The 27,571-nt window shown below is 49.9% G+C and overlaps 2 long non-coding RNA genes across 7 annotated transcripts; one reads left to right on the forward strand and one right to left on the reverse strand.

Moving 5' to 3' along the window:
* Positions 1 to 1,350: 1,350 nt before the first annotated feature.
* On the forward strand, positions 1,351 to 24,656 carry LOC115601677. 6 transcript variants are annotated; one of them, XR_003989440.1, is made up of 4 exons: positions 1,351 to 1,361; positions 6,409 to 6,417; positions 6,922 to 7,026; positions 7,211 to 7,281. It is a non-coding gene; the product is annotated as an uncharacterized LOC115601677 (long non-coding RNA). The 6 variants fall into 6 exon arrangements; XR_003989437.1 differs by lacking the exons at positions 1,351 to 1,361; positions 6,409 to 6,417 and adding exons at positions 5,875 to 6,203; positions 24,645 to 24,656 and having other exon boundaries at positions 7,253 to 7,267; XR_003989438.1 differs by lacking the exons at positions 1,351 to 1,361; positions 6,409 to 6,417; positions 7,211 to 7,281 and adding exons at positions 5,875 to 6,203; positions 7,316 to 7,339.
* LOC115601679 lies at positions 13,108 to 15,625 on the reverse strand. The gene is made up of 2 exons (XR_003989442.1): positions 15,571 to 15,625; positions 13,108 to 13,480 (listed from the first exon to the last, which is right to left on the reverse strand). It is a non-coding gene; the product is annotated as an uncharacterized LOC115601679 (long non-coding RNA).
* Positions 24,657 to 27,571: the final 2,915 nt, after the last annotated feature.

Here is a 27,571-nt window from a genome sequence, read left to right on the forward strand (position 1 = left end):
GAGCAGGTGCTGAATGTTTGTGCCCTGGAGCCGTGCTCCTGCACACCCAAGAGCACTCAGCAGAGAGGCAGCACACAGATGGTGTTTTCAGTGGCCAACAAGGGCAGATTGCCATGTTGCTGACACCATTATGGAGGTTTCCATGTGTAGGTGATGCTCAGCACCAGCTTTCTGTCTCAGCACTATGGGCATGGAAACAGGAGCTAGATGATTTCACTCTGAAAGCCGTGCTCCAGTACGCCCGAGTGCACTCAGCAGAGGGGCAGTACGCAGATGGTGTTTTAGGTTGCAAGGTGAGGGTGGATTGCCATGCTGGGTGGCACCATTCTGGAGGGCTCCCTTTGTAGGTGATGGTCACCACCAGCTTTCTGGTGTAGCGCTATGGCCGTGGGAAGAGGAGCTGAACATTTGCACTCTGGAGCCATGCTTCAGTACAACCGAACGCACTCAACAGAGGGGCAGCATGCAGATGGTATTTTAGATGCCAAAGCAAGGGCAGATTGCAATGTTGGTGGCGCCAGCCTGGCCTTGAACACTGCCAGGGATGGAGCATTCACAACTTCCTTGGGCAACCCATTCTAGTGCCTCACCACCCTCACAGTAAAGAGCTTCCTTATATCTAATCTAAACTTCCCTTGTTAAAGTTTGAACCTGTAAAGAGACCCTGACCTGTGAACATCTGTACAGTGCTAAAAAAGGGGGGAAAAGCATATGGAAGTAAAAACCCCTGAATTATTCTCGCTCCCCCTTTCCCTCTGCCTATTAACCAGCAAAATGGGAATCCATAGAATTATGAGCATATGGGGTGAAAAATAATAAAAAGATGAATAAAGCTAAATGATTTTCTGGCTGGGCAGCTGGTTTTTTGGCACTGATTTCATTTGTGGATGTCAGAATTGGGCTGGGGGGGAATAACGTAGCATCTGGACTGGTGTGATGACAGTAAAAGAGGCAAAGATCAACCAATTAGATGGAATTAATTGCAGCGGCATAGGCTGGATGTGGAAATAACACCATGTTCAAGAGAGCAAATGAGAGAGTGGTGGCACTGCCTGATCTTCCAGGTCCGTGCAACCACAAATCAACCACTTTGTGTTAAGGGAGCCTCAAATTACCTCTCACTCACCATACCCCATGTGTGACCCCATTACAGTCCCTTGGAACTGGAGCAGCTCTGATTGGGGTGGTGGCAAGGCATGGAGCAACCTCTAGTTAGAGATGAGCACTAGACATGGAGTACACTTAGCAGATGCCATAGCTGAAATTTCTGTTTCACTTGAAGTTTGCATTTAGGGACCTGGTTTGTGGGTCAGTGAAGAGTGCTGTCCAGTGAGGCTTTACACAGATGGAGTTTTAGGTGGGTAAGGAAGTGAGGATATCCATGTTGGTGGCACTGTTTTGGAGGGCACCCTGTGTAGAATGTACCCAGCTATTTGTTTCTGTCTGTTCTGCTATTTGTAGGTTTAGGAGCAGGGTCTGGACATTCGCACATTGGGAGCTAGTTTATGGGGCGTCTGAGAGCGCTGCCCTGCACGGTCACACACAGATGTTTTTACGTGGCTAAGCAAGGGTGGATTGCCATGTTGGTGGCGCTGTTGCGGAGGGCACGACGTATAGCTGATGCCCAGCACCAGCTTTCTGTCCTGGCACCTTAGGCTTAGCATCGGCGTCTGGATGTTTGCACTTTGAGAGCTGATTTGTGGGTAAGCGGAGAATGTTGTTCAGAGAGGCTTTACACAAATGGAGTTTTAGGTGGGTAAGGAAGTGAGGTGGAGCTGTTCCAGAGGGCACCCTGTATAGAACGTGCTCAGCTTTTTGTTTTTGTCCTAACACATAAGGTTTAGGAGCAGCATCTGGACATTTGCACTTAGGGAGCTGGTTTATGGGGCATCTCAGAGCGCTGCCCTGTGGGGTCATAAACAGATGGAGGGTGGATTGCCGTGTTGGTGTCACTGTTGTGGAGGGCACCATGTGTAGGTGTTTCCCAGCACCAGCTTTCTGTCCTGGCACTTAGATGTACCATCAGGGTCTACATGTTCTCAGTCTGGGAGCTGGTTTTTGGGTCAGCGGAGAGTGCTGTCTGTAAGGCTTTACACAGATGGAGTTTTAGGTGGGTAAGGAAGTGAGGATATCATAGAATCATAGAATCGTAAGGGTTGGAAAGGACCTTAAGATCATCTAGTTCCAACCCCCCTGCCATGGGCAGGGACACCTCGCACTAAACCATGTGGTCCAAGGCTCTGTCCAACCTGGCCTTGAACACTGCCAGGGATGGAGCATTCACAACCTCCCTGGGCAACCCATTCCAGTGCTTCACCACCCTCACTGTAAAGAACTTCTTCCTTATATCTAATCTAAACTTCCTCTGTTTAAGTTTGAACCCATTACACCTTGTCCTACCACTACAGTCCCTAAGGAAGAGTCCCTCCCCAGCATCCTTGTAGACCCCCTTCAGATACTGGAAGGCTGCTATGAGGTCACCACGCAGCCTTCTCTTCTCCAGGCTGAACAGCCCCAACTCTCTCAGCCTGTCTTCATACGGGAGGTGCTCCAGCCCTCTTATCATCCTCGTGGCCCTCCTCTGGACTCGCTCCAACAGCTCCATGTCCTTTTTATGTTGAGGACACCAGAACTGTACGCAGTACTCCAAGTGGGGTCTCACAAGAGCAGAGTAGAGGGGCAGGATCACCTCCTTCGACCTGCTGGTCACGCTTCTTTTGATGCAGCCCAGGATGCGGTTGGCTTTCCGGGCTGCAAGCGCACACTGCCGGCTCATGTTAAGCTTCTCGTCAACCAACACCCCCAAGTCCTTTTCTGCAGGGCTGCTCTGAGTCTCTTCTCTGCCCAGCCTGTAGCAGTGCCTGGGGTTGCCCCGACCCAGGTGTAGGACCTTGCACTTGGCTTGATTAAACTTCATAAGGTTGGCATCGGCCCACCTCACAAGCGTGTCAAGGTCCCTCTGGATGGCATCCCTTCCCTCCAGCGTATCAACTGAACCACACAGCTTGGTGTCATCAGCAAACTTGCTGAGAGCGCACTCAATCCCACTGTCCATGTCGCCAACAAAGATGTTGAACAGGACCGGTCCCAACACCGATCCCTGAGGGACACCACTCGTTACAGGTTTCCAACTGGACATCGAGCCATTTACCACAACTCTTTGCGTGCAGCCATCGAGCCAGTTTTTTATCCACCGAGTGGTCCATCTATCAAATTGATGTCTCTCCAATTTAGAGACAAGGATGTCATGTGGGACAGTGTCGAATGCTTTGCACAAGTCCAGGTAGATGACATCAACTGCTCTGCTGCTGTCCATCAGTTCCGTGGCTCCATCATAGAAGGCCACCAAATTGGTCAGGCAGGATTTGCCCTTAGTGAAGCCATGTTGGCTGTCACCAACCACCTCATTGTTTTTCATGTGCCTTAGCATGTTTTCCAGGAGAAACTGTTCCAAGATTTTGCCAGGCACAGAGGTGAGACTGACTGGTCTGTAGTTCCCCGGGTCTTCCACCTTCCCCTTCTTGAAAATGGGGGTTATATTACCCTTCTTCCAGTCATCGGGAACTTCACCTGACTGCCAGGATTTTTCGAATATGATGGACAGTGGTTTAGCAACTTCATTCGCCAGCTCCTTCAGGACCCGTGGATGGATTTCATCAGGTCCCATGGACTTGTGCACGTTCAGGTTCTTAAGATGGTCTCGAACCTGATCCTCTGCTACAGTGGGACTAAGGTCTTCGTTCTCACAGTCCCTGCATTTGCTTTCCAAGACTTGGGTTGTGTGGTCAGAGCATTTGCTGGTGAAGACTGAGGCAAAGAAGTCATTAAGAACCTCAGCCTTCTCCAAATCCATGGTAGCCAGTTCTCCTGATAGCTTCTGGAGAGGGCCTACATTGTCCCTAGTCTGTCTTTTATTTGCTACGTATCTATAGAATCCTTTCCTGTTATCTTTTACATCCCTTGCCAAACTTAATTCTAGCTGGGCCTTAGCTTTCCTAACCTGGTCCCTAGCTTCTCGGGCAATGCTCCTGTATTCTTCCCAGGCCGCCTGTCCTTGCTTCCACCTTCTATAAGCTTCTTTTTTCCCTCTAAGTTTCCTCAGCAGCAACTTGTCCATCCATGGAGGTCTCCTGGCCCTCCTGCTGCACTTTCTTCTAGACGGGATGCAACACGGGATATCCATCTTGGTGGCACTGTTCCGAGGGCACCATGTGTAGAACATGCCCAGCTAATTGTTTTTGTCCTAACACATGAGGTTTAGGAGCAGGGTCTAGACATTCACACTTTGGGAGCTGGTTTATGAGGCATGTGAGAGTGCTGCCCTGCAAGGTCGTATATAGATGGAGTTTTATGTGGCTAAGCAAAGGTGGATTGCCATGTTGGTGGCACTATGGTGGAGGGCACCCTGTGTGGAACATGCCCGGCTATTTATTTTTGTCCTAAAGCATTGAGTTTAGAAGCAGGATCTGGACATTCGCACTTAAGGACCTGGTTTATGGGGCTTTTGAGAGTGCTGCCCTGTGAAGTTGTACACAGATAGAGTATCGCGTGGTTAAGCAAGGGTGGATTGCCATGTTGGTGGCACTGTTGCGGAGGGCACCATGTGTAGGTGGTGCCCAGCACCAGCTTTCTGTCCTGGCACCTTCGGCTTAGCATCAGGGTCTGGACGTTTCTCACTTTGGGAGCTGTTTTGTGGGTCAGTGGAGAGTGCTGTCCAGTGAGGATTTACACAGGTGGAGTTTTAGGTGGGTAAGGAAGTGAGGATATCCATGTTGGTGGCACTGTTCTGGAAGGCACCTTGTCTAGAACGTGTCCAGCTCTTTGGTTTTGTCCTAACACAGTAGACTTAGGAGAAGGGTCTGGACGTTCGCACTTAGGGAGGTGGTTTATGGGGCATCTGAAAGTGCTGCTCTGCACGGTCGTACACAGATGGAGGTTTACGTGACTAAGCAAGAGTGGATTGCCTTGGTGGTGGTGCTGTTGCAGAGGGCACCATGTGTAGGTGATGCCCAGCACCAGCTTTCTGTCCTGGCACCTTAGGCTTATTATCAAGATCTGGAGGTTCGCACTTAGGGAGATGGTTTGTGGGTCAGCGGAGGGTCAGGGGCATGGTTGGACTTGCTGATCTTAAAGGTCTTTTCTAGCCTGGTTGATCCTATGGTTCTATGATTGTACTGTAGTTTTTACATTGTTCTTACCTTAGCCTGTGGGTATTACACTTCTATGATTCTCTTCCCCATGCCCGTGGCATAGTTTCAGTGGTTCGGGGAGGACGCTGTTCTGTTGAGAGCCAAGGTGGCCAACGGCCTTGTGTTTAGGAAGAGTGGGTTCAACACATTGTGCTGGGTCTCAGTGGGTTGTTTCTCTCAGAGACAATAGCCGTGGCTAGTAGGGTTGATGTGGCCTGCATAGGTCATGCGGGGAGGTGGGTTAGGGGTTGCAGAGCATGTCAGGGCTTGTCTTGGTGGGATGTGGGGAATCTTGAGGGGGAATATGTGGAACTTGGATGGTCAGAAGGGCAGGGGGCACAGCATGTTGCACTTTACGCATCAGCATGTGTCTTTGAACCCTGCAGGTTAGCCAATGGGCTGGAGGGTGTGTGGCTCAAGAGCAAGGGCCACCTGGCCGCAATGACCACCTTCAACATCTCAGAGAAGGACTATGGCAACTACACGTGTGTGGCCACGAACAAGCTGGGCAACACCAATGCCAGCATCATCCTATATGGTAGGTGCTCTGGGTTTTTTTGCAGTAAGGTGTAGAGAGGTGGAGGAGGAGGAAGAAGAAGAAGAGGAGGAGGAGGAGAAGGAAGAAGAGGAGGAGGATGGGTGGCCAACCATGGAAGGGAGTGGGTTTTATTTAGCAATGCCAGCCCGTCGAGGTGCTGAATGCCAGGAGCTCTGAGCAGCGAGGTTACATCAGAGGATGATGAAGAGATCTGCACTGGCCCAGGCAGGAGGGCAGTGCTTGGCAGTGGTCGGTGGTGGTCACGGTGGGTGTTTAGGGATGAGCAGTGGATGGTGAAGAGACAGGACATCGTTGGAACGCAGGCCCAAGGCAAGGGCCCCAGCAGGTAAGGACACACTCTGGGGACAGAGTGTAGGGTATTGGCAGGTTGCCCTCTTGGCAGGGATACAGGCAGTTGTTAAAGAGTGCAGGCGGTGGCAGGTTGGGAAGTGTAGGTGTCAAGTTGGGTATCGTAGGTGTCAGGCTGCATAGTGTAGGTGGTAATTTGGCTAGCGTAGGTATCAGGTTGGGAAGCATAGGTGTTAGGTTGTAAAACGAAGGTATTAGGCTGGGTATCATAAGTAAGTGGCACTTTGGGTAGTGTAGGTAGCAGGTTGGGTAGCATAGGTGGCACTTAGGTTAGTGTAGGTATCAGACTTGGTAGTGTAGGTGGCACTTGAGGTAGCATAGGTGGCACTTCGGGTGTGCTTATGCGGCTGACTCAGGGTTAGCACAGCTTTACTAGACTGGTTACAACAGAGGTGCTTGGAAGTGGGACAACTCGTGCTCTGCACTAAAGGTGTGCTGGCATGGGAGATGGCATTGTCCAGACGTGTGGCCTGTCAGGTGCATGGCAGTGTTTTGGGGTCATGGTGTCAGGGGGTTCTTAGGAAGCAGGTGAGGAGGAGGAGGACAAAGAAGATGCAGGAGGCAGCCATTGAGGTCTGTGTGTGGAAAGGAGGTTTGTTGCATCTGATAGGATGAAGGCTGTTATTTGGGAAGGATCTGGGTAGTTGTGTGCATGTGGGTGCCAGTTGGAAAGGGCCAGGGAAGCAAAGGCCTGGAGTAGAGACCAGGCACAGGTCTGCCCATGCTCCACATGCCTGTGGAGAGGCAGGAGGAGATGATGAGGGAGAGATACAAGGATGGAGCACGGCCATGGTGTAGGCTATTTTGTTAGGTTGGATAGTGTAGATGGCACTTTGGGAACCATAGGTGTTAGGTTGGGTAGCATAGGTGGCACTTTGCATAGTACAGGTGTTAGGTTGGGTAGCATAGGTGGCACATTGGGTACTGTAGGTGTTAAGATTGGAGACCGTAGGTGGTACATTGGGTATCATAGGTTTTCGGCTGGGTAGTGTATCTGGAACTTCAGGTATTGTAGGAGTCAGGCTGGGTAGAGTATGTGCCACTTTAGGTGGCCTTAGTTTGGTTATCAGAGGTGTTAGGTTTGGTAGTGTCGGTGTTGCTTTGCGTATCATAGGTGTTAGGTTGGATACTGTAGGTGTCACTTTGGGAACCATAGGTGTTAGGTTGGGTAGTGTAAGTGGCACTTTGGGTAGTGTAGGTGGCACCTGAGGTAGCAGAGGTGTTAGGTTAGGTAGCATAGGTGGTGCTTTGGGTGTGCTCATGTGGCTGACTTGGGGTTAGCACAGCTTTATTAGACTTTATTACATCAGCATAGTGGGTTGTCAATAGGTACAGAGGGGATGGGGTAGGAGGAGTTAGGGTAGGAAAGAGGAGGAGGAGTTAGGGGAGGGGTGGGAGGGGGGGTGGGAGGGGGGTGGGGGGTGGGGGGTGGGAAGGGGGGTGGAAAGGGGGTGGGGGGTGGGAGGGAGGGTAGGGAGGGGGTGGGAGGGAGGGGAGGGGGTGGGAGGGAGGGGGAGTGCTGCTCCATTCCATCTTATAAGATGTCTCTTTTAGAGGGCAGAGGGTAGCAGGTCCCCCTTCTTCCCTCCCCCACCCCGCCCACCCCCTCCCACACCCACCCCCCCATCCTCCCACCCCCTACCCTCCACCCCAGAGGGCTTGGGGGGGGCAGGGAAGGGCTTCAGGGCAGGAAGGGGTTCCTGCCCCTAAGCCCCTCCCTGCCCCCCCTAAGCCCTCCCCCATCCCCTCCCCTAACCCCTTCTGTCCCCCCAACCACTTCCCTCCCCTCTGGAGGGGAGGGGCTAGGGGGAGGGAGGGGGTTCTTATACCTGCCCAGAGTCCATCCAAACACTGTGTCACTTCTGGAATCGCAGCTCTCATCGCCGACCATCCTGGGGTGCCCAGCTTGTCACCTGCAAAGAAGAGCTGCCACCACCACCTCTTCATGCATCTGCTGTTGGCCACCTTTCCTACCCACCACCAGGCCAGTCTGCTTCCTCCGGTCCTGATGGTTGCATGGTCTCCTCCACCACTATCTCCTCCATCGTTGTCTCCACCACAAAGATGTGGATCTCTGCTGCAGATTGAGAGCTGCTCACAAGTGATACCTGAAATACCCTAGAAGGAAAAGCCTCACCTATCCAAATATTCCTCCTAACTCCCTAGACAACAACTCCCCAGTGCCTACATCTCAGCCAGGGGATCCATGGTGACCCCTGCTAGGATGTCACCTTTCATCTCCCTTGGTCTTCACTGCATCTCCTCATACTTCCCGATGTTCTGGATCTGGTACCTCCTCCTCTGGCTGTCCATCCATATCTGCTCAACGTGGGCCAAGCTGCTTGGGGAAAAAACCCTCTACTCTCTCTGTATCTATCTGGCAAGCTTCCTCACCACACATCTTGGCCTTGTGGCATGCCTAGTGTCACACCATGGCCATGCTCCATCCTTGTATCTCTCCCTCATCTCCTCCTGCTTTTCCACAGGCATGTGGAGCTTGGGCAGACCATGCTCCAGGCCTTTGCTTCCCTGGCTCTTCCCAGCTGGCATGCACATGCACCCAACTACCCAAATAATTCCTTAATAACAGCCCTTCATCCTATAAGATGCAACAAACCTCCTTTCCACATGCAGACCTCAGTGGCTGCCTCCTTCATCTTCTTTGTCCTCCTCCTCCTTGCCTGCTTCGTAAGAACCCCCTGACACCATGACCCCAAAACATTGCCATGCACCTGACAGGCCACATGTCTGGACAATGCCATCTCCCATGCCAGCACACCTTTAGTGCAGAGCACGAGTTGTCCCACTTCCAAGCACCTCTGTTGTAACCAGTCTAGTAAAGCTGTGCTAACCCTGAGTCAGCCGCATGAGCACACCCAAAGTGTCGCCTATGCCACCTAACCTAACACCTATACCACCTCAAGTGCCACTTACTTACACTACTAAGTCTGATACCTACACTATCCAAAGTGCCACCTATGCTTCCCAACCTGATACCTACGCTAGCCAAATTACCACCTATGATACCCAACCTGCCACCTACACTACCCAAAATCCCACTTACAATACCCAACCTACGGTTCCCAAAGTGCCACCTACAGTACCCAATCTGGCATCTACACTACCCAAAGTAACACCAACACTACTGAACCTAACACCTATGACATCCAACCTAACACCACCCAAAGTGCCACCTACACTAACCAGCCTGACACCTACACTACCTAAAGTGGCACATACTCTACCCAGCCTGACTCCTACAATACCTGAAGTGCCAGATACACTACCCAGCCTAAAACCTACAATACCCAATGTACCACCTACGGTATCCAACCTAACACCTATAGTCCCCAAAGTGCCACCTATGCTACCCAACCTAACACACATAATACCCAAAGTGCCACCTACAATACGCAGCCTAACACCTACGATTGATAGCTAAAGAAACACCTACGCTACCCAACCTAACACCTATGATTTCCAAGCTAACGCCACCTCAAGTGGCACCTACGCTACGCAGCCTGACACCTACAATACCCAACTTGACACCTACACTTCCCAACCTGCCACCGCCTGCACAACTGCCTGTATCCCTGCCAAGAGGACAACCTGCAAATACCCTACGCTGTGTCCCCAGAGTGTGTCCTTACCTGCTGGGGACTTTCCTTGGGCCTGTGTTCCAACGATGTCCTGTCTCTTCACCCACTGCTCATCCCTAAACACCCACCGTGACCACCACCAACCACTACCAAGCACTGCCCTCCTGCCTGGGCCAGTGCAGATCTCTTCATCATCCTCTGCTATATCCTTGCTGCTCAGAGCTCCTGGCATTGGGCACCTCAATGGGCTGGCATTGCTAAATAAAACCCACTCCCTTCCATTGCTGGCCACCCATCTTCCTCCTCACTACACCTTGCTGCAAAAAAACCCAGAGCACCTACCATAGAGGATGATGCTGGCATTGGTGTTGCCCAGCTTGTTCGTGGCCTCACATGTGTAGTTGCCATAGTCCTTCTCTGAGATGTTGAAGGTGGTCATTGCGGCCAGGTGGCCCTTGCTCTTGAGCCACACACCCTCCAGCCCATTGGCTAACCTGCAGGGTTCAAAGACACATGATGATGTGTAACATGCGACATGCTGTGCCCGCTGCCCTTCTGACCATCCAAGTTCCACATATTACCCCTCAAGTCTGCCCACATCCCACCAAGACCAGCCCTGACACACTCTCCATCCCTTAACTCACCTCCCCGCATGACCTATGCAGCCCACATCAACCCTACCAGCCATGGCTATTGTCTCTGAGAGAAACAACCCACTTAAACCCAGCACAATGTGTTGACCCCACTCTTCCTCCACACAAGGGCCTTGACCACCTTGGCTTTCACCAGGTGACCTCACTGAACCACTGAAACTCAGCCATGGGGATGGGGAGGAGAACCATAGAGGTTCTCCTCATAGAGAACCATAGAGGTGTAATACCCACAGGTTGAGGTAAGAACAGTGTAATAACTACAGTATGATCATAGGATCAACCAGGCTGGAAAAGACCTTGAAGATCAGCAAGTCCAACCATTCCCCTGACCCTCTGCTGACACACAAACCAGCTCCCTAAGTGTGAACATCCAGAGCCTGATACTAAGCCTGAGGTGCTGGGCATCACTTACACATGGTGCCCCCCGCAACAGGCCACCAACAAGGCAATCCACACTTGCTTAGCCATGTAAACCTCCATCTGTGTATGACCATGCAGGACAGCGCTCTCAGACGCGCCATAAACCAGCTCCCTAAGTGCCAATGTCCAGACCCTGCTCCTAAGCCTAATGTGTTAGGACAGAAAAAAACTAGCTGGGCACATTGTACACAGGGTGCCCTCCAGAACAGTTCCACCAACATGGATATCCTCACTTACTTACTTACCCACCTAAAACTCCATCTGTGTATAGCCTCACTGGACACCACTCTCCAGTGACCAAGACACCAGCTCCCGAAGTGCAAACGTCCAAAGCATGCTCCTAAGCCTAATGTGTTAAGACAGAAACCAGGAGATGGGCATCACCTACACATGGTGCCCTTTGTAATAGTGCCACCAACATGGATAGCCTCACTTCCTTACCCACCTAAAACTCCATCTGCCTAAGTCCTCACTGGACAGCACTCTCCAGTGACTGAGACACCAGCTCCGTAAGTGCGCATGTCCAAACCCGCTCCTAAGCCAAACGTGTTAGGACAGAAACCAGGAGCTGGGCATGTCCTATACATAGTGCCCTCTGGAACAGTGTTACCAGTATGGATATCCTCACTTACTTACATGCCCACCTGAATCTCTATCTGTGTAAAGCCCCACTGGACACTGCTCTCCACTAACCCACAAGCCAGCTCCCAATGTGCGAATGTCCAGACCCTGTACCTAAACCTAATGAGTTAGGACAAAAACAAATAGCTGGGCACGTTCTACACACGGTGCCCTCTGGAACGGTGCCACCAACATGGATATCCTCACTGACTTACCCACCTAAAATTCTATCTGTGTAAAGCCTCACAGGACACCACTCTGGTGAGTGAAACACCAGCTCCCTAAGTGTGAATGTCCAGACTCTGCTCCTAAGCCTAATGTGTTAAGACAGAAACCAGGAGATGGGCATCACCTACACATGGTGCTGTATGTAATAGTGCCACCAACATGGATATCCTCAGTTCCTTACCCACCTCAAACTCCATCTGTATTAAGCCTCACTGGACAGCATCTCCAGTGACCGAGACACAAGTCCCCTAAGTGTGAACACCCAGACCCTGCTCCTAAGCCTAATGTGTTAGGACAGAAACAAATAGCTGGGTATGTTCTACACAGGGCGCCCCCTGGAACGGTGCCACCAACATGAGTATCCTCACTTCCTTACCCACCTCAAACTCCATCTGTGTAAAGCCTCACTGGACACCACTCTCCGCTGACCCACAAACCAGCTACCTCAGTGCGAATGTCCATACCCTGATGCTAAGCCGAAGATGCCAGGACAGAAAGCTGGTGCTGGGCACCACCTGCACACGGTGCCCTCTGCAACAGTGCCACCAACATGGCAATACACCCTTGCTTAGCCACATGAAACTCCGTCTGTGTACAACCTCGCAGGGCAGTGCTCTCAGACGTCCCGTAAACCAGGTCCCTAGGTACAGATGTCCGGATCCTGCTTCTAAATCTAATGCCTTAGAAAAAAAAACCAAGTAGCTGGGCACGTTCTACACACGGTGCCCTCCGCCACAGTGCCACCAGCATGGCCATCCACTCTTGTTTAGCCACGTAAAACTCCATCTGTGTACAACCACAGAGGGCAGCACTCTCAGAGGCCCCATAAACGAGCTCGCTAAAGTGTGAATGTCCAGACCCTGCTCCTAAATCTCATGTGTTAGGACAGAAACAAATAGCTAGGTACATTCCACACAGGGTGCTCTCTGAAATAGTGCCACCAACATGGATATCCTCACTTCCTTACCCACCTAAAACTCCATCTGTGTAAAGCCTCACTGGACAGCACTCTTCACTGACCCACAAACCACGTCCCTAAATGCAAACTTCAAGTGAAACAGAAATTTCAGCTATGGCATCTGCCAAGTGTACTCCACATCTAGTGCTCATCTCTAACTAGGAGACTGCTCTAACAAGGGGTTTCTCCGTGCCTTGCCACCACCCCAATCAGAGCTGCTCCAGTTCCAAGGGACTGTAATGGGGTCACACATGGGGTATGGTGAGTTGAGGTAATTTGAGGCTCCCTTAACGCAAAGTGGTTGATTTGTGGTTGCACGGACCTGGCAGATCAGGCAGTGCCACCACTCTCTCATTTGCTCTCTTGAACATGATGTTATTTCCACATCCAGCCTATTGTGCTGCAATTAATTCCATCTAATTGGTTGATCTTTGCCTCTTCTACTGTCATCACACCAGTCCAGATGCTACGTTATTCCCCCCCAGCCCAATTCTGACATCCACAAATGAAATCAATGCCAAAAAAACAGGTGCCCAGCCAGAAAATCATTTCACTTTATTCACCTTTTTATTATTTTTCACCCCATATGCTCACAGTTCTATAGATTCCCATTTTGCTGGTTAATAGGCAGAGGGAAAGGAGGAGTGGAGGGAAACAGTTCTGGAGTTCTTGCTTCCATACGCTTTTCCCCCCTTTTTTTAGCACTGCACAGATGTTTCACACATCAGGGTCTCTTGACAAAAGCGCCCTTTTTCTGCTGGGAAGGAAGTTTTCCTCCAAGCTCTAATCCCAGATTTCTTCAGGTTTCCCACAGCTCTTCCTGTGCTAGAGCACAAGAGAGAGCGTGTCCCCCGGGCTATCCCAGCACACCGGTCTGCCTCGAGCAGTCACCCAGCCTTGCATGTCTACAAAAATGGCACAGTAATGGAAATTGCCATTAACAGGAGGAAAGAACTTGCAGTAACTTCAAGAGTCAATGTTCCATAAGGTTGAAGGAGTCCACAATTAAAGCCAAAATGCAGCATTAGACCTAGAGGAGGATGTAACTCTGCTAAAACACTATGGGCAAACCACACATAGACTCCACTGAAGGCAGAAAACGTCAAGTGCCAGTGATCGCAGGCCATTAGGGCCTGGACACAGGGCAAGGAGAAAGGAGGTACCTTCAGCCATCACCTCAAAGAGGCATCCCAGTCAAACCGGCATAAGCCCAGGACTCAGCACCAGGATATGTGGCTGTTTTTTGGCTCCCAGTGCTTGTTTTCTCCCTGGCCCTCAATTGATTCATGTGAAAAATGGGGATGATAATAGCCATCTAACAGTGGCAATCTTGGCAATATTAGCTCTGCTCAAGCAGAGCTATTGAGCTGTCTCAGCTTACAGAAGCGACCCTGCTAACATTTCCTGAGACTGATTTCTGTTTTTCTGGCCATTTATTAATGTTATTATTAACAATAATTTATTGTTGTTATTAACAATAAATCACCAGCTCTTTTTCGCACTGTAATAGTCAGGGAATCAGGGTAGTGGTCATCTAGCAAATCCCCCCTCAAGCATCAACTGCAGCACTGGGAGAAGGAGGAGAGGACTGGGGCTGGCTCTGCCTCTCCCTTAGGACAGAAAGCTGGTGCTGGCAATCACTCTACATGGTGAGCTCCGCAGCGGTGCCACTATCACAGCAATCCACCCTTGCCTTGCTACCTAAAACTCCATCTGCGTATTTTCCCTCTGCTGAGTGCACTTGGGTGTCCTGGAGCACGGCTTCAGAGTGCAAATGTCCAGCCTCTCCTCTGAAGCCCATAATGCCAGGACAGGAAGCTGTTGCTGAGCATCACCTACACAGGGAGATCTCTGGAACTGTGCCCCTAACATGGCAATGAGCCCTTGCTTTACCACCTAATACACAATCTGTCACTCTGCTGACTGCTCTTATTTGTTGGGAAACATGGTTTCAGAGTGCAAACGTCCAGCCTCTATTACCAAGCCCATAGCGCCAGGATAGAATGCTGGTGCTGAGCGTCCCTTACACATGGAGACCGCCACAATGGTGCCACCAACATGGCAATCCGCCCTCACCTTGCCACCTAAAACTCCATCTGTGTACTTCCCCTCTGCTTAGTGCACTTGGGTGTCCTGGAACACGGCTCACAGAGCGCAAACTTCCAGCCCCTGCTCCCACAGCCAAAGAGCCAGGACAGAAAGCTGGTTCTGGTCATGACTGATACACAGAGACCTCCAAACAGTGTGACTAACATGTCAATGCACCCTTGTTTGCCACCTAAAACACCATCTGCATACTGCCCCTCTGCTGAATGCACTGGAGAATGCTGGAGCACGGCTCCGGAGTGCAGATGTCCAGAACCTGCTCCCAGATCCAACATGCCAGGACAGAAAGCTGGTGCCGGGCAGCACCTACACATGGAGACCTTCAGAATGGTGCGACCAACATGGTAATCCACCTTTCCTTTGCTACCTTAAACACCTTCTGCGTACTTCCCTTCTGCTTAGTGCACCCCGGTGTCCTAGAGTACAGCTACAGAGTGCAATCGTCCAGCCACTGTTCCCAAGCCCATAGTGCCAGGACAGAAAGCTATTGCTGACCATCACCTACACATGGAGACCTCCGGATCAGTGCCCCAACATGGCAATGCGCCCTTGTTTGCCACTTAAAACACCATCTGCGTACTGCCCCTGCATTCAACAGAGCACGTGAGAAGACCGAATTTAGAGGTCCAGAGCTCCCTAAATGGTCAGACAGTGGGAGCTGGCTACCATAGCCCTTTGATGCTGTTTTACAGTTCCCACACTCAAAGGCTATCGAGAGGAAATCAAATGATAAGATTTTAAACACCCCTAAAAAGAATCTCTTACAGAAAAAAAAAAAAAGAGAATGTGTATGCAAAACATCACTGTGCTACAAATGCAAAGCCACCGAGCAAACTAAGCAATTTTACAGGTTACGTATGATGTATAAAAGCACATAAATATTACTTACTGTCAGATGATCAAGTTTCTGGTACGTAGGGAGAGGATGGAAGGTATTCCAGCAGTCTTCCCTGGATTTCCTTGACTCTTGCTCTGGATGATCACATGCAGACAAGAGCAGCAACAAGGCTGAGGAAAAACAAACAAGAATTGACAACATTAGACCAGCAAAAGCATTACTAGAGCGGTCTAAACTTATTTGCTAATACAATCCAGCATCATCAAAGCTCTTCAGAACATCAGGGAGTCCCAAAAAGATGCAGATATTTTGGAGAATGTGCTGGAACCCTGAAAATGGCTTTAGACTTTTTTGTTTCCCCCTGTTTTCCTTTGTACCCTTTTTTATTCTCTATGGAGGACTGGTATGACTGGCACACTCTTTTTGCTGCAGCACAGAATGGCTGATGCCTGTGTAGCTGGCTCAAACCTGAGACTGAAAAGGAATATTCAGTATTTACTAGTGGTAGCTGCTTTCCAAAGAAACACAGAGGAGGGTTAAATAAAAATAGTAAATTGGAAAACCCAGAGAAGCAGGGGACATTGCTGTTGTTCCTGGTTTACAGGTAGGGAAACTGAGGCACAGACTACTGAAATCATTCCAGAAAAGCTCTAAGGGGAGAGATGGAGAGCTTCAAAAACACCCAGAGCAGGGCTTTACAAGGACACAACCTGAATCCTCCTCTGATCTAAAGACCTTGCTTTGCAACCTGAAACTCCATCTGCGTACTGCCTCTCTGGTGCCTGTTCTCGGGCGTCCTGGAGCACAGCTCACAAAGTGCGAATGGCCAGCCCCTGCTCCCACAGCTGAAGAGACAGGACAGAAAGCTGGTGCTGGGCATCACCTACACAGGTTTCATTGCCATGTTGGCAGCACCATTCCAGAGGTCTCCATGTGTAAGTGATGCCCAGCACCAGCTTTCTGTTCTAGCACCTCGGGTGTGCAAGCAGGGCTGGATGTCTGCACTCAACAGAGGCAGTACACAGATAGGGATTCTGGTGGCTAAGCAAGGTCTAATCGCCATGTTGGCAACACCATTGCGGAGCACACCCTGTGTAGGTGATGCCCAGGGCCGGGATTCTGTTTTTCCTCCTTGGCTGTGGGAGCAGGGGCTGGACATTTGCACTCTGCATGGTGTGCTTCAGGATACTCGAGAGCACTCAGCACAACATACAAATATTGTGCAACATGCAGATGGGGATTTAAGTGGCTGTGTGGTTTACGCTACGGTGAACTACCTTGTTGATGACACTGTCCCAGAGATGTTGAGATGTAAGGACTAACCAGCAGTAGCTGTCTGTACTGGCACCTTGGCCTTAGGAATAGGGGCTGGATGCCTGCACCCTGTGAGCTCTGCTCCCAGACATCTGACTGTGTTTTACAGAAAACAGTACAGAGATAGAGCTTTAGGTAACAAAGCATGGAAGGATTGCCATGTTGGTGGAACTGTACAGGAGATTCCCAAGTGTAGGCAACAAGCAACAATAATCAGCTACTAACATCTGACAAAAAGACTCCTAGCTCCACCTTCTTGTCACTACTTTACTTTAGTTCTTTAAACAATATTTCATTAATATTTAAAGAAAACAATGAAATAGGTAAAAATTGAAAATTTTATCAATTTTCATTAGAATTTTAGGAATAAGTCAATAATTAATATTTATTTTAAATTTAATTAATATTTAGCTATTTAAAAATTAAAAAATAGCCATTAATAATAATATTATTAATAGATCACAAAACATTACCATCTCAATACAGAACACAAATAGTAAAAAGTAACCTCAAAACTGTGTCTTGAATGAAAAACATATTCAGTGCCCACTAATAAAAATAACAGAGCACACCAATAAACCATCTTAGGAAACCTAAACACCTCTTACAAAAATAATACCTTAGAAAAGAAAACCTTACTTATTAATACATACACTGGTAAACCTTGCAATACCCTGAAACAATTCACTCAGCTGATCCCATTTCATTAAAGACCAAAAAACAGCAGCACAAAACATCACAAGACTCAAAAGCTACAAAGGACAAAACAAACACCACAAAACTGACCCTGTGAAAACCCAAGAGCTGAATGAGCTTCCTACTGAAACACTGAGCCTTATATACCCCAGGCAACACCCACAACCCCTCCCTCAACGCCCTGGGGCAGGGGTGGGGCAAACCACCAGCTGGGATAAAAGGGGCAGGATGAGCAAGAGTCTGTTCTCTTTTGTGGCTGATGTCTGTAGCACAGAAAAGGTCAAAGAGAGAAAATGACTCTTCAATAAAGCAAAACCAACAGTATTTGCTCCAAGACACCTGAGGGCAGACACCAAAGAGGCAGTAATCAGATGGAGTTTTAGGTGGCAAAGCAAGAGTGGATTGCCATGTTGTTGGTACCATTGTGGAGCTTATTCTGTGTAAGTAATGCCCAGCACCAGTTTTCTGTCCTGGCTCCTTGGCTGTGGGAGCAGGGGCTGGATGTTCGTGCTCTCTGAGCCATGCTCCAGGATGCCTGAGAGCGGACACCAGAGAGGCAGTATGCAGGCGGAGTTTTAAGTGAGAAAGCAATGGCAGATTGCCATGATGGTGGCACTGATGCCTGTGAGAGAAACAGTGTTGGTTTTGCATATTGGGGATGGGGCCTTGCAATATTAAGACTGTGTAATCCTGGGATGGGGGCTAAGTTACTAAAAGAATAAAACAAAGGGTTTGAAATACCATGACTTAAACAGACACACTCAGTAGTTCAAGACAATGTCATCTTTGGGTGACAGACACACTCTGTGGTTCAAAAGAATGCTATCTTTGTACAACCCAGGAAACTAAGCTGGTTCAGGCTGGTTCTGCAGTTAAACAGTAAGCTGGGGTACCACGTCTGCCAGAAAGTTATGAAATCAAACCATAAAAGGAGACAAATAAGAGGAAGGGGCCTACAAAATCGAGTAAGGGGAGATATAACCAGAGGCGGGACAGTTGGCCTGTAGATTGTACGTGTCGGACAGGCTGTAAACCTTGGAGTACCCAACCAATGGGGAAACAAGGGAGGGAACCTGCAGGCGGGATAAGAAATGTAAATCCAAGTTCTGCTTTTGCTGTGTGTGCCTGTCAGGACACCCATTTCTGCACAAACATTAAATAAACAGCTGCTTCACTGTTGTGTCTGACCGAGGCCTGCCTGAACCTAGAGACCAGTTCTCACAAATCTGCAATTAATGTTTTTTTTTTTTTTTTAACTTCAGTGGGCATTTTGTTTCTGTTTTCTCTGTGGTTTAATTGCAAATAATGGAGGGTTCCAGTTGAAAGAAAGGCTACAGGTTTCACTTGTTGTTGCTGACACTTTTACCAACAAATAAATCCACAAAGGCGAAGTGAGATGAGATCTGAGGAAGTTCTTCCTTGTGAGGGTGCTGAGGCACTAGCACAGGGTGCCCAGAGAAGCTGTGGCTGCCCCATCCCTGGCAGTGTTCAAGGCCAGGTTGGACACAGGGGCTTGGAGCAACCTGCTCTAGTGGAAAGTGTCCCTGCCCATGGCAGGGGGTTGGAACTGGATGAGCTTTAAGGTCCCTTCCAACCCAGACCAGTCTGGGATTCCATGATTCCGTTTTGCCAATGTCGGTCACTCTCCACCTCTCGTACGTGGACGTGACGCCCTGTTCCATTGCCCAGGTTGAGCTGTGACCCCTCGCATGCTCCACCCCCGGACGAAAGCAACTGAGGAAGAGCAGCCTGTGAGGGGCCTCCCCGAGCCGGCTGGGCAGAGGCTGGTCCCCCCACAGCGGCCCCTGGGAGCCCAGTGGCCATGGGCATGATGCTGCCACCATCACAAAGCCGTGGCAGTCGCTGTGGAGATGCCCATTGTGACGAGGCCCCCACAGTGACCGTGGGGTATTTAAGGAGGGAGAGCCCTGGTGTAACCAGTGCAGAGGAGACACCTCCCTCACAGGGCTGCATCTCCCCTGGGTGCCCTGCGCATCCAGGTACGTGTTATGCTGGCAAGGGAAAAGAACAACTCCTTTGTTTTATTCAGCCATACAGAGATGTCTTTGCTGTTCCTAATAGTCATTTGACTTTTCAATTGTATTTTAATGTTCTCTTTAAACACACTGTGGGTCTGTGCTCTAATGGTAAAAAGGGGTTGTTTCAGAAATGGTTCATCTGCCATCATGGTCTAAAGCTTAGTCTCCAGCCTTGCAATCACACCTTCTATTTGCCTCAGTCACTGGGATGATTCTGTAAACCATGAGAGTAGTGTTCAAGGTGCCTTAGGTTCCTAAGATACTATTGCTGTATGGAAAGGCCACCACAAGGTCTCCCCACAGCCTTCTCTTCTCCAGGCTGAACAAGCCCAGCTCTCTCAGCCTGTCTCTAGAGCAGAGCTGCTCCAGCCCTCAGAGCAACTTCTTGGTCCTTCTCTGGACTGGCTTCAACAGCTCCATATCCCTCTTCTGTTGGGGGAAATGACACCATTTTGTTGAATTGAAAGGAGCAAGAAGCCTGTAGCACTGGAGCTGCACTTGCAGCTCACTGCTGTGCTTGAAGCATTGAGCTACAGTGATCCCCAGCAGTGCATCAGTTCTGTCCTGGTGCCACTCAGCTGACCTGAGCATCCCTCAGCTGCTGTCTCAGTGCTCCACTGAGCTCATGAAGGACTCCTCAGCTCTTGTGGGACACCAGTGCTGAGAGATTTCAGCAGGAGAGTTTGGCCATGGCTGTAACATGTCTTGTATGGGGGGCTACAGGCTCCTTCCCCTTGGGCGTGGCATTAGGTTTGGAGGGTGTGCATGGATGGTGCTGCAAGCACCCGGTTGTTGTGTGTTCTGGAGGCTGCTTCTTCCTTAGGTGTGCTCTGCTGGGGCGCACGCAGTTTAGATACAAGTGATCAACTGCCTAGAAAGCCTTGTCTTTAACCTAGACATTGCACAGTGCCTGAGATTAGACAACAGGAATTCCCCTCACCCCCAGGGTGTGAGATGAAGGCACCCGCTGTTCAGATCCACTGTGGTCTGTCAGTTCCCAGTTGCTACAGATTCTCTTGGGAGTTAACTGTGATGGGAGCTGGTTTGCCTGAGGACTGCAGCCAAAGCTGTTCAGAGGCAGAAGCTGTTATTTGCTGTGTTGAGGCTCCTGTGTTCATCTGAAAACATAGCAGGCTGGTTGCAGGGGCATTTGAGAGCAGGCACGATGCTGCAGGAGTGTGCTGCTTTATCTGAAGAGCATCATGCTTTAAAAGCAACACATCCCTCTTACCCATGGCTCTCACCTCCCATGTGCACTTAACTGAAGTGAGAAACTACTGAACGGATTTCTAGTGTCCAGGGAGACTGTCATAAGGGGAGGGCAGGTATCCAAGGTCCCCTCAGCAACATCTAGAAGCAATCAAAACCCTGTGAATTAAAACATTAATTACTTTGAATTGTTTAATGTTTCAGATCTCATGACCAGCTTTTTAAAATCCTGATTTCTAACTGCAGTGCTTCTGTGGAACTCTTCATGCAAATGGCTGATTAGACTTAGAATCATAGAATTACAGAATGGTTTGGGTTGGAAAGGACCTTAAGATCACCTAGGTCGAACCCCCTCTCATGGGCAGGGACACCTCACATGAGATCATGTCACCCAAGGCTCTGTCCACCATGGCCTTGAACACTGCCAGGGATGCAGACGATTGTCTGCAGCTGTGTTATGGTGGGTTTTATTGTCCAGGACATGGATTCTGTTTCACTTTGCTGCTCCCGCATTCTGTACCCTGGCTGGAAGCTGACTCTGAATTTATCGGCCCTGTGCCTTACTACTGGCAGAGCTGAGGATGTCATAAAAGATCCTTTAAAATCCTTCTTAAAACCCTTCCTCAGCAGACAAATCACTGCTTGTAGACCTGAAGGGGTCCTGATTGCCTTTGACCTCTGCTGCCAGCTGGCAATGAGGATGAGAAACCTGGCACATGTGGTGGCTGATTTTTGACTCCTGTGCACAAATAGCAGCAGTTCTGGCAAAAGCTCATGATCTGACTCTTGTCTCAGGGCATTACCTTTGCCTAAGGATGACTCTGTGAATTGGGAATGTGGACCAAGGACTGCAGTGTATCTCCCCATAAATCTTGGGGCCTCACTTGTTATAAGCTTGGACTTGTATTCCATTTCTTGTTATCTACATGGGGTGCCCTCCGGAATAGTGCCACCGACATGGATATCCTCACTTACTTACCCATCTAAAACTCCATCTGTGTAAAGCCTCACTCAACAGCTGACCCACAAACCAGCTCCTAAAGTGCGAATGTCCAGACCCTGCTCCTAAGCCCAATGTGCTACTATAGAAACCAGGAGCTGGGCATGTCTACACATGGTGCCCTCCAAAATAGTGCCACCAATATAGAATCATAGAATCATAGAATAGTTAGAGTTGGAAAGGACCTTAAGATCATCTAGTTCCAATCCCCCTGCCATGGGTAGGGACACCTCACACCAAACCATGTCGCCCAAGGCTCTGTCCAACCTGGCCTTGAACACTGCCAGGGATAGAGCATTCACAACTCCCTTGGGCAACCCATTCTAGTGCCTCACCACCCTCACAGTAAAGAACTTCTTCCTTAAATCTAAACTTCCCCTGTTTCAGTTTGAAGCCATCACCCCTTGTCCTACCAGTACAGTCCCTAATGAAGAGTCCCTCCCCAGCACCCTTACAGGCCCCCTTCAGACACTGGAAGGCTGCTCTGAGGTCTCCACGCAGCTTCTCTCCTCCAGGCTGAACAGCCCCAACTTTCTCAGCCTGTCTCCATACAGGAGGTGCTCCAGCCCTCTTAACATCCTTGTGGCCTCTTCTGGACTTGATCCAACAGCTCCATGTCCTTTTTATGTTGAGGACACCAGAACTGTACACAGTGCTCCAAGTGAGGTCTCACGAGAGCAGAGTAGAGGGGCAGGATCACCTCCTTTGAGCTGCTGGTCACACTCCTTTTGATGCAGCACAGGATATGGTTGGCTTTCAGGGCTCCAAGTGCACACTGCAGCCATCATCAACCAACACCCCCAAGTCCTTCTCTGTAGGGCTGCTCTGAATCTCTTCTCTGGCCAACCTGTAGCAGTGCCTGGGATTGCCCCAACCCAGGTGTAGAACCTTGCACTTGGCTTGGTTAAACTTCATAAGGTTGGCATTGGCCCATCTCACAAGCATGTCAAGGTCCCTCTGGATGGCATCCCTTCCCTCCAGCATATCAACTGAACCACACAGCTTGGTGTCACCAGCAAACTTGCTGAGGGTGCACTCAATCCCACTGTCCATGTCGCTGACAAAGATGTTGAACAGGACCGGTCCCAACACTGATCCCTGAGGGACACCACTCGTTACTGTTTTCCAACTGGACATCGAGCCGTTTACAACAACTCTTTGCGTGCGGCCATCGAGCCAGTTCTTTATTCACTGAGTGGTCCATCTATCAAATTGATGTCTCTCCAATTTAGAGACAAGGATGTCATGCGGGACAGTGTCAACGCTTTGCACAAGTCCAGGTAGATGACGTCAACTGCTCTGCCGCTGTCCATCAGTTCCGTGGCCCCATCATAGAAGGCCACCAAATTGGTCAGGCAGGATTTCCCCTTAGTGAAGCCATGTTGGCTGTCACCAACCACCTCATTGTTTTTCATGTGCCTTAGCATGCTTTCCAGGAGAATCTGCTCCAAGATTTTGCCAGGCACAGAGGTGAGACTGACTGGTCTGTAGTTCCCTGGGGTCTTCCACCTTCCCCTTCTTGAAAATGGGGGTTATATTTCCCTTCTTCCAGTCATCAGGAACTTCACCTGACTGCCATGATTTTTCAAATATGATGGACAGTGGTTTAGCAACTTCATCCACCAGCTCCTTCAGGACCCGCGGATGGATTTCATCAGGTCCCATGGGCTTGTGCACATTCAGGTTCTTAAGATGGTCTCGAACCTGATCCTCTCCTACAGTGGGCCTGAGGTCTTCATTGTCACAGCCCCTGCATCTGCCTTCCAAGCCTTGGGTGGTGTGGTCACAGCATTTGCCAGTGAAGACTGCGGCAAAGCAGTCATTAAGAACTTCAGCCTTCTCCAAATCCATGGTAGCCAGTTCTCCTGATAGCTTCCGGAGAGGGCCCACGTTGTCCCTAGTCCGTGTTTTATTTGCTACATACCTATAGAACCCTTTCCTGTTATCTTTCGCATCCCTTGCCAGATTTAATTCTAACTGGGCCCTAGCTTTCCTAACCTGGTCCCTAGCTTCCCGGACAACGTCCCTGTATTCTTCCCAGGCTGCCTGTCCTCACTTTCACCTTCTATAAGCTTCTTTTTTCCCCTCTAAGTTTCCTCAGCAGCTCCTTATCCATCCATGGAGGTCTCCTGGCCCTCCTGCCGCACTTCCTTCTAGTCGGGACGCAACACTCCTGAGCTTGCAGCAGGTGATCCTTGAACATCAACCAGAAGTCTTGGGCCCCCTTGCCCTGTAGGACTATATCCCATGGAACCTTGCTAAGCAGGTTCCTGAGGAGGCCAAAGTCTGCCTTCTTGAAGTCCAGGGGAGTGAGCTTGCTGCGTGCTCTTCTCACTGTCCTGAGGATCTCGAACTCGACCATCTCGTGATCACTAGAGCCAAGGCTGCCCTGGAGCGTCACATTTCCAACCGGTCCCTCCCTGTTAGTGAGCACGAGGTCCAGCATGGCACCTCTCCTCGTCGGCTCCTCTATTGCTTGCAGGAGGAAGTTGTCTTCCACACAATCAATGAAGCTCCTGGATTGCTTCTGCCAGGCCGTACTGTCCCTCCAACAGATATCAGGATGGTTGAAGCTCCCCATGAGGACAAGGTCCTGTGAGCGTGAGGCTGCTCCTATCTGTCTGTAGAGCGCTTCATCCACAGAGTCCTCTTGATCAGGCGGCCTGCAACAGATCCCCACCGTAATGTCCCCCATCGCTGTTCTCCCTTTGACCCTGACCCACAAACACTCTGTTGACTCATCACCCGTCCCCAGATAGAGTTCCATACTCTCCAGCCTATCACTGACATAAATAGCAACAGCCCCTCCCCATCTGCGTTGCCTGTCTTTTCTAAACAGCCTGTAACCTTCCATTCCAACACTCCAGTCATAGGAGCCATCCCACCATGTTTCTGTGATACCAGTGATATCATATCCCCGCAGCCTTGCACACATCTCTAATTCCTCTTGTTTGTTCCCCATATTATAGGCGTTTGTATAGACACATCTGAGCCGAGCTCTAAATGAAGCCGACTCAATGGCTGGGGCAGCTGAAATCTCTTTACATCGCTCCAAGCACTTATTACAGGTGCTGGCAACTGACCAGGAGTGTTGGGATGGATCGGTGCCCTCCACCCCCAACACATCTAGTTTAAAGCTTTCTTGACCAGTCTGACAAGCCTCCTACCAAAACAGCTCTTCCCCTTGTCAGAGAAGGTTCACCAGCCTTCAGTAGACCTGGCCTCCCAAATCGAGTCCCATTTTCTAAATAGCCAAACCCCTGACTATGGCACCACCATTCTAACCATTTATTAACCTGCCAAACGCGCCTAGCTTTTTTAAGGTCCTCCCCTTTGTCCTGGAGAATCGATGAAAAAACTATCTGAGCTCCAGAGCCCCTAACCACCTCTCCCAGGGCTCTGTAGTCCTTCTTAATGTTCTCCAGGCTACTGCTATCTATATCTCTAGCACCCACATGGACCACTAGAAGGGGGTAACAGTCATCAGGACTTACTAGACCAGGCAGCCCCTCAGCAACATCCCTGATCCGAGCCCCTGGCAGGCAACACACCTCCCTTGAGACTGGATCAGGCCGGCAGATGGGTGCCTCTGTGCCTTTCAAAGTAGATTCCTCTACTACGACCTGCCGCTTTTTCCTGGAGGCACCAGTAGCCATCCTCTTCACTGGTGCATCAGCAGGATGTTCATTAGGTGTAGTGGGTGTTTTCTCATTAGCCCCCTGCAGAACTGCAAAGCAGTTCTGGGTGGGGATGTCAGAATTTGGAGGAAGCCCCTTGCTGTTAATTGTCCTCTTCCTCCTTCTTTTGTTGGTTTTTCTTGTAAATAGTTCCTGGCTTCCTGGGTTGTTGCCCTCCTTCTTTCCTGTATGAGCAATGATGGACGCTTGCGGCCCCTGCACGGTTTGGGCCCGGAGCAAGCAGCCCAGCTTCCTCTCAGCTTCCCTGGCATCTTTTAGCTTACCAACAGCCTCCCACAGCTCAGCCAGCTGATATGGATATCGTCACTTACTTACACACCTAAAACTCCATCTGTGTAAAGCCTCACCAGACAGCACTCTCTGTTGACCCACAAACCAGCTCCCTAAGTGCAAATGTTCAGACCCTGTATCTAAACCTAATGTGCTAGGACAAACAGAAATAGCTGGGCTCCTTCTACACAGGGTGCCCCCCGGAACAGTACCACCAACACGGATATCCTCACTTCCTTACCCACCAAAAACTCCATCTGTGTAAAGCCTCACTCGACAGCACTCTCCAGCAACCGAGACACCAGCTCCCTAAGTGCGAATGCCCAGACCCTGCTGTCGTGGTTCCAGCCCAGCCGGTAACTCAGAACCACGCAGCCGCTTGCTCCCTCCCTCCCTTTTTCCCCACCCTGCTCCTGGAGAGATGGGGAGCAGAATCAAAAAAATGTAAATCCCATGGGTTGAGATAAGAACAGTCCAGTAACTAAGATACCATATAAAACTACTACTGTTACCAACAATGATGATACGGGAAACATCAAGGGGAGAGAATATAAAACGAAAAGGGGAAAAGGAAAACAATAAACACAAGTGATGCACAATACAATTGCTCAACACTCGCCGACTGATACCCAGCCTGACCTGAGCAGCGATCTGGGCCTTCTGGGTAACTTCCCCCAGTTTCTATACTGGGCATGACGTGCTGTGGTATGGAATACCCCTGTGGCCAGTTTGGGTCAGGTGTCCTGGCTCTGCTTCCTCCCAGCCTCCCGTGCCGCTCCTCACTGGCAGAGCGTGAGAGACTGAAAAGTCCTTGATCAGGGTAAGTGCTACTGAGCAACAACTAAAACATCCGTGTGTTGCCAGCATTATTCCCAGAATAAAGCCAGAACACAGCACTGCACCAGCTCCAGGGAAGAGAACTAATTCTATCCCAGCTAAAACCAGGACAGTACCCACTCCTCATTCTGTACGATTCACATCATGCCAGGCCAAACTAGTTATTCAGAGATTTAAGACTTTCAGAAAACTTTCTGCATACCACTATAAGGGCAGCTTGCAAATTCCTTCTAGTTTTCCTTACCTCCTTTCTCTGCCATGCTGTTGTTAGTCCCCAAGGGAAGAAGGCAGCACTAAACTCTCCCTCATAAGCACACAGAAAGCTCAAGGCAGCAAGTGGAGAAGTCAAGGAGAAACCCACGTACATCAATAGACCCCAGCACTCCAACAAAAACAAAACTACTTTCTTCCCAAAGCAAAGCCAAATTCGACTTTTACTTTTCACCTCAGGAAAACAATAAAATTAACCCAACTCCCTCCACACCTTCCTCTCCAAGCCCAGCTCTCCCAGATCAACTTCAACCAGCTTCAGAGAACCTTCTGGTGCCTGGTAAGGGTAACCAAGCCCACCTGTGACCACATTGCTCCCACTCGTCTCACTGCTCATTCTGTAGCTGAAGCCCACCAAAAATAATCCAGCGCAGTCTATGAGGATTTATGGAAAAACCAACTTATTTCTTACACATACAGACCTCCAGAAAGGTGCCACCAACATAGTAATCCACCCTTGCCTTGCCACCTTAAACACCACTGGCGTACTGACCTTCTGCTGAATGCGCTTTGGTGTCCCAAGCCTGTACTGCCAGGACAGAAAGCTGTTGCTGAGCATCACCTACACAGGGAGACCTCTGGAATGGTGGATCAACATAGTAACCTGCCGTTGGTTTGACACCTAAAACACTATCTGTGTACTGCACCTCCGCTGAGGGTCACGGCTCCAGAGTGCAAACGTCCAGCTCCTCTTCCCATATCCTTAGTGCTAGGACAGA

Source organism: Strigops habroptila, chromosome 2, assembly GCF_004027225.2.
Source record: "Strigops habroptila isolate Jane chromosome 2, bStrHab1.2.pri, whole genome shotgun sequence".
In the NCBI taxonomy this organism is placed as follows: domain Eukaryota; kingdom Metazoa; phylum Chordata; class Aves; order Psittaciformes; family Psittacidae; genus Strigops; species Strigops habroptila.